Source organism: Microtus pennsylvanicus, chromosome 3 (genome assembly GCF_037038515.1).
Source record: "Microtus pennsylvanicus isolate mMicPen1 chromosome 3, mMicPen1.hap1, whole genome shotgun sequence".
NCBI lineage: Eukaryota > Metazoa > Chordata > Mammalia > Rodentia > Cricetidae > Microtus > Microtus pennsylvanicus.
In genome coordinates, this window is record NC_134581.1 from 130,199,944 (window position 1) to 130,218,368 (window position 18,425).

Genomic DNA, 18,425 nt, shown 5'->3' on the forward strand with positions numbered 1-18,425 from the left:
TCAATCCCCAGGGCTGAGCAGGGTGTACAGCCACACAGGATAAAGCCCACTGTGCCTGACAGTCATGTCAACTTGACACACAAGATAGAGTTATCCGAATGGTGGGAAACTTGAGTGAGAATTTCTTAATTGGTTATTTACGGCGGAGGGCCCAGCCCGTTGTATGTGATGCCATCCCTGGTTTGGTGGTCCTGGGTCCTGTCAGAAAGCAGGCTGAGCAAGCCATGGGGACAAGCCAAGAAACAGCACCTCTCTATGGCCTCTGCATCATCCTGCCTTCAAGTTCTTGCCCTGCTTGAGTTCCTGTCCTGACTTCCTTCAATGGTAAACAACAATATGGAAGTGTAAGCCAAATAAACCCTTTCCTCCCCAACTTACTTTTGGATATGGTGTTTCATTGCAGCAAGAGAAACCCTAACTAAGACACCTACATTGTTCAGCATTCTTTGTAGCCACATGTAGCCTGTTCTGACCAAAGGGAAGTAAGCAAAAGTATCATAGGGTAGCTTCTAGAACCTTCCTCAGTCCTTGCTTCTTTAGCCTTCCTTTACCCTTCTGCCTGAAATGCATCATGGGAGGTAAAGCTTTAAGTACCATTTTCAACACATAGGACAAGGGTCCCCTTGACAGTTAAGAGAGGTGACATGGGTCCCTGACTAACTCCCAGAGACCACCACCACATGTCTCGTGGCTATGTGTCCACAGGAGGGAAAAATAAACCTCATGTTTAAGCCACTGTCTTTGTAGCTGACTGTCATGCAGATCTACATCTTATTCCAATATGGGAGCCCACAGTCTTGAATCCATTCTCTCTTGGCTAAAGGTCAGAGAATTCAAACCTATCCTTGCTCCTCAAGGCTCAAGGATGAACGACAGTATGTTTGACCAAAGGTGTGGCTACTGGGTGTCTTACTCCTCAAAGGCCAGACAGCAGGACATTTGACTTAGGGCATGGTTACTAGGTGTTTTTTGTGATATAAGGAGGTAATTAGGCTTGCTTGTTCCTTGTATCATTGGTAAGGAAGTCTTTTGCCCTCCCCTTTTGGTCGGGGTATATAAGGGCTGTGAGTAATAAACTTGGGGTGGTTGCTGTATTCACTAGAAGATTCTATCTCCTGCCTTTTGTCTATTTCTTTCCTCAGTTCTCAGAGACATGCGGACAAATCGGCTGGTCCTGACATACCAATTGATACAGGACACATACATTGCCGAATTTTGAGTGAATGCTTAGAAATTTTCCAAGATTTGGGGCTGAAGATAGTGAGAACTCAGAGCCCTAACAGTGGCTCAGCAGAAGAGGGGGAGGGAAGCAAGACTTAATTCATTACTGTTAATCAACCTTTGTAACTAAGACTTGGCTGGAACTGTGCCCCAAATTGCTGCAGTAAAAGTCTCAGCAGGGGATCTCAGCTGACCACAACCACAGCATATTTTTACGTCACTGGCCATGAACTGAACGTCACCAGGATGAGCCTTAAGCGCTGACCCTGCAGTATGGCATCTTAATCACCTCATACAAAAGTCACTGGTGACTTTGAGGTTCCGGTTCTACACTGGAAGCCAAACACAGATCGGTATGTGTCTCAGAGGTGACTGTAGAAACAGAAGCAGAGGTAGACGGCAGATGCGAATTTTGTCTCTCTAGGATTTTCCATTTTCCTCCGCCCCTTTCCCTTTAAACAATTTCTAGTTCATCTAGGGAGAAAAATTAGTTCTCTGGGCTTCCCTGTGGGTCTGGTAAAACTCGTGATTAGGGGGTCCAGCTCCTTGGCCAAGGAGTAGAGGCTACCTAACCCAAACCAATGTGGTGCCCTGTGATTCCAGCATTCAGCAGGGGAGGCAGAGAGATCAAGAGTTCCGGGTTGGCCCCGTGGTGGTGGTGCTTGCCTTTAATTTCAGCACTCGGGAGGCAGAGGCAGGAGGATCTCTATGAGTTTGAGGCCAGTCTGGTCTGCAGAAAAAGTTTCAGGACAACCAAGGCTAGCGAAGCCCTGTCTCAAAAAACAAAACAAAATAAATAAAGTTCAGGGCCAACCTCAGCTTACCATGAATCTGAGGTCAGACTGAGCTATGTGAGACTCTGTCTCAAAATAAGCAAACAAACCAATTTAACTGATTTAGGCCAACTATGTTATTAGGCAGAAATAAGTTTGCTTGTTTTTTTTTTTTTTAAAAAAGAATGACCCAAGAATAGAGAAAATAATGGATCCAATCAATCCCTATTAATTTCTGCTGTCTGCAGCCCCAGATTTTCTGAGACCCCATTCACTGATCCCAGCTTTTGCTCTAACAGTATTTACCGTGTAGCCCCTTATCTCACTCTGACTATTTCTCTGTTTCTGCATCATAGATAGAACGCTGGGAAGAATATTGTTTGTTTTCACCAAGTAGGTAGCTACCATACCCATTTTCCACATTCCAGGAAGATACACACGTGTTTCTATGACACTCCTCAAATATTTGTCAGTTGTGACTGCCACCCACAAGGAGACCACTTCCTTTTATTCCCACGAGTGTATCTGGAGTCACAGTAGGCCGCGTGGCACTTCAGAATGAATAATGTTCAGGGCCCTTAAATAAACCGGATTTCCATTAGTCCTTGCGAGAGAACAGGACCTCCCTCGACTGCAAGGTGGCAGTGGAAACTTGGGCCCATTTCACTTCTCCCACGTCACCCCTCAGATGAGAACATGACCGAGAAGAGAAAGGTCCCTCTGAGAATTCCAAATGTCCAGGTCATATCCTCTTCATAGGAAAAGCCCTGGCCAGGCTTCACCGCCTCCTTCCCAGATCCAATGACTTCCTCTGCTGGATGCTCACACCTTCCAGGCTCCGCTCCAACCTCACCCCAGCCTGCCCCCTCCCTCTGGGCTCCTGTGACACTGACGGTGGTGGGAAAAGCAGGACTCCCCACTCTCAGCCTGGCCTTGCCCCCTGTCCCAGTGACTGCAACGCCCCTCTTCCGGATCTCTGCAGGTATAGCGGCTCATAGCCGCCTCTCTATCACCCTCCTTCCTTCACCTTCTTCACTATGCCTTCCTTTCGTTCCACTGAACCTGCTCTCAGTAATGCCCATGCCATCCCTACTGCCAAGTCTAGCAGATCTTCATGGCCTTTTCCCTTTATTGTTTAGTTAGTAATGTTTGATATCAAATCCAGGATTTTATGCATGCTAGGCAGGCTCTCTACTACTGAACTGAATGTCATGCTGTGGATTTCCTTTTCTTTCTTTCTTTCTTTCTTTCTTTCTTTCTTTCTTTCTTTCTTTCTTTCTTTCCTTCTTCCTTTCTTCCTTCCTTCCTTCCTTTCTTTCCTTCCTTCCTTTCTTTTTCTTTCTTTTTTGTTTAGCGGCCAAGGTTGGCTTGCAATTTGCTATGTTTATGATAGGTTCTAATTAATAGCCATCCTGCCTCAGTTTCCCAAGTACTCAGGTTACAGTACTCAGATTTCCCTCAGTAGTCCCAACCTTTCTTATTGTTCTTGTTTTTTTTTTTAATTAATTATTTTTTTTGAGACAGGGTCTTATTAAGTATCCTTTTTTTGAGACAGGGTCTCATTAAGTATCCTTGCCTGGCCTGAAATTCTTTACATAGATCAGGGTGACCTCGAACTCATAGAGACCCTCCTGCATCTACCTCTCGAGTGCTGGGTTCAAAGGCACCCAGTCTTCATTTTTGAATACACTGTTGATGACCCTTCTTCTCTTCAGGGGGGGCGGGTCCCACTTCTCTCCTGTGCATTGTATATGTCTGTGTATAGAGGGGTATCCAGGTGTGTGCAGGTCTTAGGTTGATGCCAAGTGTCTTCTATAGCCCTTTACTTGATTCTTTGAGACAGGGTCTCTCACCAAATCTGGAGCTCCCTGATTTGACAAATTGGCCGACCAGAAAGCCCCAGAGATCCTCCTGTCTCTGCCTCCCCAGTGCTGAAATTGGTTACTGGTGGGTGAGTTTTACCATCCCAACTTTCACAGACCAAGGTATCAATCTCAAGACCTCACGTTTTCCCAGCGAGGCCTTTACCAGCTGAGCTCTCTTCTCAGCACCCGCCCCTCACCGGCTTCTCTTTAGTGCACATTTGGTCCACTGCTTGCTCGACATTGGAAACTGGCTGATCGTGTCCAGCCTTGGGTTGTATCATTCCTGCCTACCTGCCGATGCCCTCCCTAATCCACATTCTCAGCACCACTGCAGACCCCCAGCCTCTGTGGACAACTGCTTTTTAAATCCTCTAGATACCAGGGTGGTGGTGGTGGGGCACACCTTCAATCCCAGCTCTCGGCAGGCAGCAGCAGGTGGATCTCTGTGAGTTCAAGTTCAGCCTAGTCTACAGAGCTAGTTCCAGGACAGCTAGGACTGTTACACAGAAAAAAACCCTGTCTTGAAAAACCAAAACAACAACAACAAAAATCCTCTAGTTGCTCCATCCATAAACACTTCAAACTCAATCCAGGAAAGACCAGCCTCATCTTCTTCAAGCTTTCTGCTCTTTAGCATTTTGGTTTTAGCTCCGTTGTCAGCACCAGGACAATCCACCCAGCCTAAGACCCCCTGGATGTTCTCGTGACCTCAGACTTGCTGTTCCTTGGCAACCACCACACCAATACAGATGGCCCATAACTTACAACAGAGTCACCCAAGAAATCCACCATGCTACATGTAACTCCCCAAACAGAACAACTTAGCAACCCAATCTACTGAACAGAATCAGTTGTGCTCATCCCCCAGAACTTCATGGTTACTGGGAGTCGTATCGATTGCCACTGCCCAGCATCTAAGAGAGACCTTACCATGTGTGACGAGCTTGGGAAAAGCGAAAAGTTACAATCCAAAGCATAGTTTCTGCTGGTGTGTACCCCTTCAGTGCCACCATGAAAATTGAAAGACTGTGGGCAGAAGCATCATATATAAGGGTGTGTGTGTGTGCGCGCACACACACACACACACACACACTGAATATGAATAAATGAGTCAATTTGCTCCACAACTCTTCCGTCCCATCTTCTCTTCAACCCTAATAAGACGGCCTCCCTAAATGCCTCTAACAACCTGCCAACCAATCTGCTTGCCCACACAGACCCAGCACCCTCAAGTCCTTAACAGGTCGAACCATACCACAATGCTACATCTTTGCTGGAAGCCACTCATGGGCTGCATATGATCTGTTAACTCCATGGAAAATGATTTCTTAGTGGATCCCTGCACACACTGGGCCTGGGCTGTGCTCGGTGCCTTTCCCGCATCCCTTCGTCTGGACTGCCTTTCCTGCATCCCTCTGCCTGGACTGCCTTTCCCACGTCCCTCTGGGCTCACTATTTCTGAATCCACTCAAGTTTTGCTTCCCTCCACAAGTCCTCCTTGGACATGGCCTCCTTGCTGCTTTATCTCATGGACACACTTCTACCTGCTAGATTTTCATCACTCGCTCATGGCTCTGTGGCTCCCTCCCTCCCCAGCAGGAGTTAGCAAAGAGCTGGAGGATATTTGCTACCCCTTCTCTTGCTTTGACTATGGCTTTTAGTATTTTGCTAGCCTTGCAGAAGATGTGGAGCGGATCCATTCATTGACAGTTCCCCATGAATGCTGATTGGACACCTGATTTCCACGAATGCATAAATGGTTCTCAAGCAGACACAGCCTCTAGACGGGACTCGTGCTTCATTTTCTACTGTAGAATATGGCTCTGGAAAGAACAAACTCAAAATAGTGACACTTCTGGCTTAGTTGAAAAAACTGATTAAGAATCTGTCTGCTTGTGGGATAATGTGAAAGGAAACTGGAATGTTTCCTGTGATTTTCATTTCTTTCAAAAAGATTTATTTTTTTTTAAAGTAAATGGATGCCCGTGTATCTGTTCGTGGGTTTATGCATTTAAGTGCAGGTGCCTGTGAAGCCCAGGGGCGTCGAATCTCCTGGAGCTGTAGTTAATGGCAGGTGTGAGCCATTGGATGAAATGGGTTCTGAGGATTAAACCCCAGTCTTTTGTAAGAGCAGTGTGTGTGCTCTTAACTGCTGAGCCGCATCTCTGGCCCCCACTTTTTCTTTCAGATACCTCCAATGTATAATTTTACCTGACTGCAGGTATGTGTGTCTTTACATGTGTAATCAACTTATCTTTATTCCCTCTGGGATCACCTAAATAAAAGCATAAAGTCGAGGTGACCTGAGAAGCGGGTACTGGGCCAGAATGATGGGAGTGTTGGCATGTACTTCATTTGGCCCCATGATTCCCTTTCATTCACGTGTCATGGAGGAAGCGGCTGGGCTCCTAGACCAGATTGTGAGAATTGTTTATGTGGTACATTCTTCTCGTCCAAATCCCTGTTTACTCACTGTTTGTGTCTAAATTCAGCACTCCATGTTAGCTCTCCTGCTGATTCAGGATTTCCCATTACGGTGGTGCGTGTGTGTGTGTGTGTGTGTGTGTGTGTGTGTGTGTGTTCATCCAGATAGCTTCATCAACACATCTTCATCTGTTATATATATTAGAAGTCACTCTTGGGGAGACAAGCAGTGCTTTCAAGACTCCAAAGTTAGAATCTTAAGACTGACTTGGGACTGAAGAGAATGGGTTGCTCTTCCAGAGAACCCAAATTCAATCCCTAACACCCAGAAGGTGGTTCACAACCATCTCTAACTCCAATCCCAAGAGATCTAAAACCCTTGTCTGGTCTCTGTGAGCATGCACATGTGGTATAAATTCACACACACAAACATATACACACACATTTAAATAAAAATTATTTTTAAAATGGATTAAAATAGATCTATTGGAAGAAATGATTATTTAGAGTCCAATACAAGCAGTGGTGAAAATAGCTAACATTCTTTGAATATTTCACAAGCTATATAGCACAGGAATGACAGACACGGTTCAGTTTTTTAACCATTGTACCCCACCCTTGACTGAGGATGAGCTGAGGCCGAGAGAGGCTAAACAGCTATGAGCGTCACCCATCGGATACAGAGCTGGGTTTGCTGGAGCCTTGAAAATCAACAGCCACTCAACACAACCCCGTCTCCAAAGAAGAAACAAAACATTCCTGTCCTAATGGCTCTCAGTACCTCCTCACGTCAGGAGAATTGGCTCTTTCTAACTCTTGAAACACAGAGAGCTGTGCTGGTTGAGGAGGGAGCAGATTGAAACCTCTATCCACACCATCTCTTGCCCTGGCTTGGCTGTTCCTTGGAACAGAAATAGAATCTGGGTACCACTCCCTCTTGAAAACAGCATCTAGTGTGTTATGGGCTGCCTCCACAATGCTGGGAAGAGCGTACATCTACAGCCAGACCTCCCATTCTACTGCAGAAAGAGGGTTTGAGAAAGAAGCCCTTTCCTCCCGTGGCCACCATGGGCATCCTTGAGCTGCCTAACCAGCTACCAAAGGACCATCAGGGCCTCTGCTACTTGAATCCCAGAAGGGAGGATGTCAGTCATTCAGAAGGAATAGAAGGTTCATTGAACCTGAGGCTCAGAAAATGGCCACAGTGGGGGGTGGAGGGAGGAGAAAGGAGGCTAGGTAAATCCAAAGAGACTTCCCTGAAGGAAACGCTAGAGCCCTCTGGTGTTTCTAGCCATATTTTCTCGGCTTGCCATCACCAGGTGGCAGCCCCTCTCCAGTGGAGAAGTTTTGTCTCTCCACTGGGACAATTCCAAAGTTATTCTAAGAGTTCCTGCTCACAGCAGATCAAGCCAATCAGGAAGCTCCCCCGAATGGGCTCAGCCCAGCGGGTTGTTTCCCACTTGGACACTTCCTGGCATTGTTCTCCGGCTGGTTCTCAGAGGCAGGGAGCTGGGCCCTGCCCCTTCCTCTCAGAAGCTGGGGGCTGTGGTCAGGCCTGTGGCCCAGCTGTGGGTTGCCCTATGTGAGGCTCTGGGACCAGACACCTGGCAGTGGGGGAAAGTCTGTTCTGAAAAGAGCGCCTAGCCCAGGTGAGCGGAACTGAAATTACAGCTTGTAAAGGAGGGGGCTCTGGGATTTTGAGAGAGAAGTAAAAAAATGATCAGTGTCATTCATCAATGTCTACCAAGAGAGTGATGAGCTAGAGGCAGGGATTGCTGCTGGGTCTCTACATGGCGGAACACATCCTCTCAAGAGGAAGGTGTGTTAACAGTTGTGACATAGCATTTAACAAAGCTAACACCCTAGTTAGGAAGTGCTGTAGGACTGTGTCTCGGTTAGGGTTTCTATTGTTGCGATAAAACGCCCAGACCAAAAAGCAAGCTAGGGAGGAAAGGGTTTACATGGCTTACATTTCTGTATCGCTGTTCATCACTGAAGGAAGTCAGGACAGGGCAGGAACTTGGAGGCAGGAGCTGATGCAGAGGCCAAGGAGGGTGCTGCTTACTGACTTACTCCTTAGGGCTTGAACAACTTTTTTTAGAACCCAGGATCATCAATCCAGGGCATACAACCCATATTGATCCGACCCTCCCACATCATACATCAATCAAGAAAATGCACCATGGGCGTTACCTACAGGTCAAACTAGTGGGGCATTTTCTCAATTGAGGTTCCTTCTTCCAAAATGACTCCAGCTTGTGTCAGGTTGACATGAAAGCATCCAGGACAGACTTCAAAGAAGCCTAGGGAAAGGCAGGGCAGGATTTCATGATCTTGATACATAGCAAGGTCTTACGGGATGAAACAAAAATTGCTGAGGCACAGAAGCATTTAGAAGGCATGCCAACCAAAGTGGCAGCATGGTCAGAGGAAGCAGAAGAACACAGGGAGGGCTCAAGGGTGTGAGAGAGAATCTCTGAAGAGATGGACTACAACTGGGTACTCAGGGCCGGAAGTGGTGGGAGGGCTTAGGAATGAATGACACACTAAAAGGATGCATCCTGAAAGGCAGCAGAAAATCTAAGTTTCTTGTTTATCTGTTTTAAAGAAGGAATGGAGGTTGGGGGCTGGAGAGAGAGCTCAGCAGCAGTTAGGAATGCTCGCTGCTCAACCTTGAAGATCTGAGTTCAGATCCCAGCACCCAAGTTAGGTGGCTCACACACTCTAGCTCTGAGGAAGCCAATGCCCTCTTCTGGTCTCCATGGTCACCTGTACACGCGTATGTACAAACACACAGACACATATATACATACATAAATGAAATAAGAAGAAAAATTTAAATAAGAGATTGGCTCAACTATGCTGCATCATGTTCAGCACGAACCATAGCTTCATTTGCTGGCTGTTATAAAGACATTGACGATTCCCTAACCAAACTCTGTGTGCTAGTATAGCCCCACAGGCTGGCCTGAAAAAAAACATTAAGCAACATTAAACACTGAAACTGTGTCTAAAAATAAATGGGGTTGCATAGTATCTAGAATTTGTGTGTGTTCAGCAAGACCTGGGGTTCCTCCTTCTCAGCTTCACCCGGTCAGTCACGTCAGCCAACTGGTCCAAGGCCCACAGGGCCCCCCTCCTGAGAAAGCAGAGGAAATTTGACTGTCGGGGGCAGATTCTCCAATCTAGAGATCTAAGGCTGAGTGTTAGTCAAGGGATAAATTTGAACTTCAAGCCCCTAACTTAGAGTCTCCCAAGGACTGAAAGTCTCAACTCGAGAAGTTCCCACGACAAGTTCCCATCTAAAGTAAGCCCCACTTTAGATGCCGCTCAGCGCTCTCAGGGGGCCACAGTAGGCAATGGCTGGAGCCACAGTCTGAGGGATGATTGTGGGGTCTTAGCAAACACAGACTTCTAGTGGTTGAGTCGGCGGCACCCAGCAGTGCGTCCTGCGAAGGCAGTGAATGCATCTCGCAGCCCAGCACTGCTGGCCTCCTTGGAGCCTCTCGAACATCTCTCTGTCATTTTTCTCTCTCACAGATATAACAGAAATATTCTATCTTTAAAATGCCAGAGTGTGGGCCTATAGGGCTCTTTCCTGTGCCTTGGGATTTTGAGGTAGAAGCAACAACGCCCTGGCTGGGGCTCACGGGTGCCCCCTAGCGGCTACAAGACACAAAGGCCTAGGATGAACGGGGTTTGTACAAAATCAGCTGGTCTGAGCCCAGTTTAAGTAAGCTGAGATGACCACTGTCTTGCAATATTTATTAGGGTGTTTTGAAACAAACAAACAAACAAAAATAACTATAAAATAGCCATACAATTTGAATTCTAGTGACTTTTGCCCCAAAGACGTCACTCCCGCTTTGCGACAGCTTTTACGATGAGAATGTGATGCCGAGATAGAGGTAGACGTCTGGGGGTTCTGGCCCGCATGCTCTGTAAGGGTACAGTTTCCTTCATACCAGGAACTCCCTGATGGAAACTTCCAGATGCAAAATGATTCATGAGCAGGGATCAAAGCCAAAGTGAATGGGACTCCTTAAGCCAAGTTAGAGTTTTTGTTAATAGGTCCAAAGGAAAACAATGCCACTTAAGATTTCTCTGGGGCTGTGCTGGACACGTAGCTCAGAGGTGGAAACCCTGGCCCAGCATTTGTGAGAACCTAACTTCCATTCCAGAAGTGGAAAAATCAAAACAAAATAATTTGCCTACAGACCTAAGCTTTTTGTTGCCACCTTCTGCCAGAGAGACAACTTGATAGGCCATTTGAAATGTAAGTCCTGGGGACAGGGAAACAGGCTGGACGTTCTTTTTCTGAAATGCTTGACATTTTGAATTTCAGTTTTTGTAGAGTCTTCGTGTAGCCTCGGTTGGCTTTGGGGTCCCAATGTTCTAAGGGTGACCTTGACCTTTGAGCCTGTCTTCTCCACGGACGGGATTATAGGCATGCACTGCTACTCCTGGCTTTGGTTTCAGATTTTGGAATACTTGTTCATGGGTAAGAAGATTTTTTGAGGAAAGAATGAAAATCTTAGTTATATTTTTCATAAGCTTTATTCGCATAGCCTGATGGCAATTTATACATTCACTATTTTAATCATTTTGTTTAAATCAATTAAACAAAGGTTCTTGCTATGGGATTTTTCCAATTGTGGTATCATAATGACATTCCAAGGAGTTTCCAACTTTGGAGAATTTTAGATTTGGGATTTGGGGATTGAGGATGCTAAAACTGTGGGCACACACACACACACACATACACACACACACACACACACTGTTTGGTGAGACTGTTCATCTGCCTTCCCAATGCTGGGGTTACAGGCATTCACTAGAGCAATAGATAGCCTTCCTTGGCTTCTTCCTATTGACTTTTGCACCCCAAACACGGTCATCTCCGTATTTGTCAGTTCCACACCAAAAGTCACCCCCCTCTCCACCTTTCCTGGCTCCTGAAACTGTTCAATCACCTGCTGAAGGCACAGGGAAGCCTCAGCACAGTCCCGAACAAAACCGAGTCCAGGGAAGACCAAACTTGACTTCTAAGCAAGACAGGTGCTTGGGTGTGGGGGGGATCTCTGGTAGAGGCCATGGCCCAGCATCACATGGTTTGGTGTGAACAAACAGATGCATGACCACACGGGCCACACTTGAAAATGTTTGCATGGCCACGAAACCCACACTCGACTCAACAGTGGTAAGAATGGCAACCGAGCACTTCTCCATGGACACTTTTGAGTGTACGAGGCTCTTTTCACAGTAACTGGTGATTATTCTATCCCAGCATTAAAGAGAAGAAAATTGGGATTGAGAGAGAGAGAGAGAGAGACATCCAAAAACATGTCATGTCAGTGTAAATTCGTACAGCCTCCTTGCTTGCTTTAGGCTAGCTGGGTACCCTGCAAATAAGCTGAGTTAGGAGTCTCACTAATCTGAGGTTAATTTTTTTTGATTTATTTACTTTTTCTATTTTATATGTATGGGCATTTTGTCGGCATGTATATCTATGTACCACATTCAAGCAATAGCCTCAGAGGCCAAATGAAGGTAGAGGATTCCCTGGAACTAGAGTTATAGATCATAAGCCATTGTGGGGGTTCTGGGAATCCAACACAGGTCCTTTGGAAGAGCAGCCAGTGCTCTTAGCTGCTAAGCCGTCACTCCAGCCCCCAATCTGACTTTTATAAACATCCCTCTGCCCTTTCCTGGATGAAACACTGGGTAATCAATCCATCTATCCCCCAGTTTCCCCATTTATGTAATAGTGGCAGCTAGGAATATGAAACTAAAAATTATGAAGACTAAATGAATTTGAGTTTAAAATGCTAAGGCTACTGCCTGCTATGGGTTAAGAACTGTTTAAAGGTTTGTTCTGGTCAATTCCAGTGTTTTAATATTTAAAGACTCGTCTGTTAAATGTAGCCCACACTGCTTTACAGGACAACCCAAGCATACTGGTTTATAAATTCATAGTCGCCTTCTTAAACCTGTGTTTTCTCTTCACGGCCTAAAAGATTCAGGAACATCTGCAGCTTCTAAGGTTAAGCTGAATTTCCGGAGAACATGAGGGTCTATCAAATGAATGATTACAGGAACATTCAAGGATGGATATTGGCTTCGAGAATGGTGAGTGGCCACTGGATCCATGTCTAAATGTCTACATTACTAATAGGGCTGGGCTGGGAGGGATCCTGGTGGTAGGCCGCTTTGCCTAACATGTGAGAGGCCCTGGGTTTGCTTCTCAGTACTTCAAAAATAAAAATAAGATAAGTTTAAAAATTCCAGGAAATCATATTCGGTTTCTCCATGCAGGGCAGGCTTGCATGCTTGGGAAGCCATCTAGTGGTTGGGAAAGTCACCCCATGAACAGAAGTACGTGGGAAACTGTGTCTCTTGAAGATTTGGTCCTGAGTCTTGGGAAGACAAAGTTCATTTTATGGAACCAAAATGTCCTCAGCCCGGACTGCTATATAAATATGTCATCGTTGGAGACCAGCGCTTCCTTCCTAGGGTTGCACGCAGAAGGCTCCAGCCAAGCTACATAGCCACGAGCCTGGCTTGCATCAGCAGTTAACTGTGAAAGTTGCTGGCCGAGAGCCCCAGAGATTCAAGCCCTGAAAGGCAGAGGCTGGAAGCATGGGAAATATCATCACTGAGACGTGACTTTTACAGGGTACACGTGACAAACAGGAATATGGCAGGTAGGCCAAAAGGCCAAGAATGAACAACACAACCCATGGCCCTGGGATCCAGAACAGCCAAGCACTTCCCAATACAAGGAGTCCTTCCTATTACAGATGATGCCAGTTGGTGCTGAGGAGCCTGATGCTCAGGGCTCTTCTGGCAAGCAGCAGGGTGTGCCCTATACAGCCCTTGTTCCTCCACGCTGGGTCAACATGCATGTCTCTACCCAACTCCTGCATATAGGTTTCTTGTCTCCTATTTGAGGAACAATCTTTCATCTGTACATCTGGTTATAGTGATCGAGACGAAGAGCGACAATCGGTTCATGGGGCCAAACACAAGATGCTAATGAAGTCTACCAGAGCCTACTAGCCTCTGTCATCTCAGTAACCCCAGCACCCAACACAGAGCCATGCATGAAGCGTGCCTGGTATCTATGGAGACAAGTGAGGACCTGCACCCACGGATGCATATGCTTTCATCCCTGCATTCCCTTCTCTTTACCATGGAAGGGCGCTGCTGCTCCCTAGAGACAGAACGATTCTTCCCAACAGCAATGGCTCCTGTGCAATTTCAGATTTACAATCTAACCAGGGCCTAGGGCACAGTAAAAGAGGGTCTGAGGAGACTTAGATTTTAGACTCTTAGATTGGTTCTGAACCCCGACTCTGTGCGTTGAAGAACTAAATAAATTCCTAGGTAACCCTAACTTCATAAAACACTGAACTTAACAGGACATCAGTGATGGAAGCTCGCCTAGCCAAGAGCTGTCTACAGCATCCTGGGGTATCCAGCAGCATAACTACATTAGTCTGATGGTTTACCAGATAGCCTTTCAGGGCCCTCAAACCATGTAAAATGACTAACAGATGAGCTGGCTTTGTAATGAAAGGATGTCCCTCTCATGAAGTCTCTGCTTCTGGCCACAGAGGCCCAGAATCCTCAGGGAACCACCTCCCTGATGGATCCGAAGAGGTCAAAGGGCAGAAGCGGGAGGAGGCTCTTATGTGCTAAGTCACTAGACCTTTCTTGTCGTCACGCCACTGTGCATCAGCAAATGAGAAGCTCATCATTGAGTCCCGTTTGCAGATGAGTTAAGTAGTTCATCCAAGCTCTCCAGCAGTTAACGAGGTGTGGAGCTTTGGTCTGACACAGAAAGATGAACCCCTGCTCCATGCTGGAGGAGGAGGAGGCCCTCACACCATGAGGACCCATAATACCGTTGGGATGGAAAGAAGAAATGGGGGTGGGGACACAGCTGAATTGGTTGTCAGGCTTTAAGTTCACCTTCTCCGCAGCTCTAGGCTGCTGCTTCCGATGCTGCCTCTGACTCAGACACCATGACCTCAGGGTTTTTTGAATGACTAGTTTTATTTGTGCTCTGGTGTCCTGGCACACCCATTGTTGGTACACTGTCTTCCTCAACCCTGCCAAATTCCACTTAAAGCAGCATGTTTCCCAGTTGGTTCCCAGGCTGCCCTTGAATTATTTTCCTGACCTTTCCTCGAATGGAAGCACAGAGCAGTGTCCGAGCTCCACCAATGGGTTATGGTAACTCTGAAACTTTGTTTGTTTGTTTCTCAAGACAGGGCTTAAACTTTGTTTGTTTGTTTCTCAAGACAGGGCTTCTCTGTAATAGCTCTGGCTCTCCTGGAACTAGCTTTGTAGACCAGGTTGGACTTGAACTTACAGAGATCCACCTGCCTCTGCCTCCCGATTGCTGGGATTTAAGGCGTGCACTACCACCGCCTGGTTCATTACTCTGAAAATCTTAATAGTGTTGCTTGATCTCTAGGTTAAATTTTACCTCCCTCCACCCAGCACCCCAAACCCTCCATGACCTTCTCTTATGATCTTTTTCTTTGGAACTCCTTCCGTGGTTAGGCCTGAGATTACCACCTTTTAAACGGTTAGTAGAACCTGTGAGAAGAACCACTCTATGGCCAACCATTGTCATGGAAGATGCACCGTGTGAGCACAGAGATGCTGTTCACACTCTGCTCCCATGCTTCCCCTCCTCTTGAAGGAGAATCAACACAGTAGAGATAGCAACAGCCTCCAAGAGAATCTTGGCCCCGTCAGCTGTTTATAGCAGGTGACAGAACTGGGAATAGCCCAGTGAGCTTGGTCTGCACACAACACCCATAACACCCTGCCCACACTGCCAGCTGAGCTCCATTCCCACATCCACAGGGCAACCGTTTCCTAAGCATGACATCATGCCTCAACTCAAGTCTAGATCTGGGATCTTGCTTGGGCCTGGAAGGGACGAAAGCCTTGCTGAGGTCTAGGAAGGGTTTTCATTTTCTAGTCTGGTTCCTTCAAAAGTTAAATTTCAGCTCACATACCAATACAGCCTTTAAAGTTTATGTTCTCTGACCCTAAAGCTTCCTTCCAATGGAAACACACTGAAATTGACTCGTTCTTTGTTTGTTTGTGTTTGTTTTTTTTTTTTGTTTTTTTTTTGGTTTTTTTTTTTTTTTTGGTTTTTTGGATTTTCGAGACAGGGTTTCTCTGTAGCTTTTTAGTTCCTGTCCTGGAACTAGCTCTTGTAGACCAGGCTGGCCTTGCACTCACAGAGATCCGCCTGCCTCTGCCTCCCGAGTGCTGGGATTAACGGTGTTCACCACCACTGCCCAGCTTGTTTTTTGTTTTGAATGGGTCAATCACGATGTTAAAAGACTCCAGTATTTTTCAGCTTTGTGTGGTGGCTCGTGCGTAAAATCCCAGCACTTGAGAAGCGGAGGCAGGATGCTAACCATGAGTTTGATGCTGGCTTAGACCACACAGGGAGTTCCAGGCTTAGTTTGCAGGGAATGCCTGGCCCAGCTGGGCCATCCTGAGAGCCCTGGGGCCTTGGCCATGCTCAGCTTCTCCACTGTTAAATTGAGAGGTGGGGGAGGAGATTAACTTTCCAGATAAACAAAGGGGGTATAAAATAACGAAAGTGGCGATATTATATAGTTTAGGAAAGAAAATGTGACCTCTCTGATATCTAGTTTGCAGCAGGCATACTTCTTAAACATTATGTGGTGACCCGAGTTTACCACACTCTGTCTCAGCTGGTGCTAACGTGTGGCTCACGAAACAAGCACGTCACTGTGTGTCTGTGACAAAAGCCCCTTTGTCCTTGCCCTTTTCAGTTAGAGGGGCCTGTTGGAGCTGGAGGGGCAGCCTAGTGATACAGCCTTTACTTAGAGTCCTGGATTCAGTCTTTAGCACAGGGAGACAGAGCACCCCTTCAATGTCATGGCCACATCAAACTGCTATGAAGAAAGTTTCCAAGTGCCTCGTCCATGAGCCCCGCCCCTTGATTATCCCGGACTTGCCGACCAAGAAAGATCCCACGAGTCATACACATGCAAAACGTGGCTAAGTTTTAAAATTCTTTGACAGTTTCATTCACGTATACTACGTATTTTGGCGATTTCCAACTTTTTAAAAGCACTGCTTGCGGAGGGACTTCCCATCTCTCTCTTATCCAGTCTGGTCTGCACACAGCAGTCTGCTTTCCTCTCAAATCCTTCTACTCCATTGTCCCGTTCTTTCTGCACTCGGAGATGTTCTTTCTCAGCCTCCATCTGACCTGGCAGGTTTTTCCGGGGGGTGGGAAACAATCCTGGAATTCCTGCTGAGGTGTGTGTGTGTGTGTGTGTGTGTGTGTGTGAGAGAGAGAGAGAGAGAGAGAGAGAGAGAGAGAGAGAGAGAGAGAGAGAGAGAGAGAACATGGCACAGGAGTATAAAAGAGCCTTCCCAGGGCCTCTTGGCAGGAGGGAAACTGAGTAATGCTCTGGAACCAGAACTGCTTCTCAACTTTTCTCACAGGGCATGGCTGTAACTACCTCCCCTTGACCCATTTTTACTCCTGTGAGAGGAGTTACCCCAGCACTCTACAACTGATGGGAGACTTGCCTGAGCTCCTCTGTGCCCCTTCTCCATCACCGCAGGCCTTGTTTGAGGTGGTTCAAGAATGAGGCAGAGTGAGAATTTTAACAACCAGCAAGGATAAAAGTAGGCACGTATGTTTGTACATATTGCCACTGCCCCAGAATGTGGCCGAGGGATCCACAAAACAGAAGTCTTTAAAGCAGTGATATTTCTCTCCACCTCAGCTGGAGCTGCATCTCCTAATCTCACCAAGATGCCACATGGCTCATCTAGGACAACTAATAGCCAATGACATTTAGGGAGGTCTGGCCCCGGCATGTAGAAGCTGGCTGAGGCCGTGTCACAGTTAGTTTCAGCTGTCAACTTGATACACCCAGGGAGAAGGAACCTCAGAGTTTAAGGAACTGCCTCCATCAGACTGGCCCGGGAGCATGCCTGTGGGGCAGAGTTTGAATTACTGATTGATGGAGGAAGGAGCTCACTGTGAGCAGTGCCACCCCTAGACCTGGACTATGTAAGAAAAATAACTGATGGGGGAAGGGTGGCAGAGGCAGGCAGATCTCCATGAGTGTAATGCCATCTTGGTCTACATATGGAGCTCTAGACCAGCCATTATGGTTACGTAATGAGCCCTTGTTTTAAAACAACAACCAAACAAAGCCAACTAACCAACAACAAACAAACAAACAACAAACAAACAAACAACTAACCAACCAACCATCAACCAACCAACCAACCATCAACCAACCAACCAACCAACCAACAACAAACAAACAACTAACCAACCAACCAACAAAAACCAACAGGAGAGTGAGTCTGGGAACAAGTCAGTAAGCAAGTCCTCCATGGCCTCTGTCTGCTTCAGTCCCTGCCTCTAGGCTCCTACTTGACTGAGTTCTTGTCCTGACTTCCCTCAGTGATGGACTGTGATGTCAAGGTATGAGCTAAATCAACCCTTTCTCCCCCCAGGTTGTTCCGGTCCCTGTTTATGACAGTGACAGACAGCAGACTAGCACAGACAGCAGCTCTTGTGCCACACAGCATAACAAAAGGGACATTCCTACTCTGCAGTGTCCCTGCAAGTCTCTGGGCACCAGCAGTAATCAGACATCCCCCCCCTTTACCTTTGTATTTCCCTGCTTGAGGAATGACATTAGGATGCCCTGAGCAGGTTTTATTCTAGTAGAGATTCTGTTTCCAAGGAGACAAAGTGGCCTAGCAGTAAGACAAGAGAAGCTTCTGGCCAGCAGGAAGCAAGAGGTCCCGTGAATCCTGTGGTTTTAGAAAGGTCACATGCAGGCCTCCGGTCCTTAATGCGCTGTTGTACAAACAAAATGGAACACTGTGCTCCAAATATGTTATTAAAAAAAGCTTCAGAAAGGGAATGAGAACCATGACTTTGGGAAATGGGCTGCTAATTCGCCCACCCCTACTCAACCTTCCTGGTACTGCCCATCCCTCTAACGTCACTCACTCGCACTCACTGCCAAGGTTTAGAGTTTCAGCTTTCGGTGAGGGAGCCTAGATGTCGGAGGTGGTTCTGGCTGGGAGAAGGAAGAGCATTGCA

General features: G+C 46.8%; 1 protein-coding gene across 4 annotated transcripts in view; it reads right to left on the reverse strand.

The window, feature by feature from the left end:
• Nucleotides 1-18,425, reverse strand: part of Palm2akap2 (PALM2 and AKAP2 fusion) — a 409,045-nt gene that overhangs the window by 191,846 nt on the left and 198,774 nt on the right. The gene's annotated exons all lie outside the window — the stretch shown is intronic.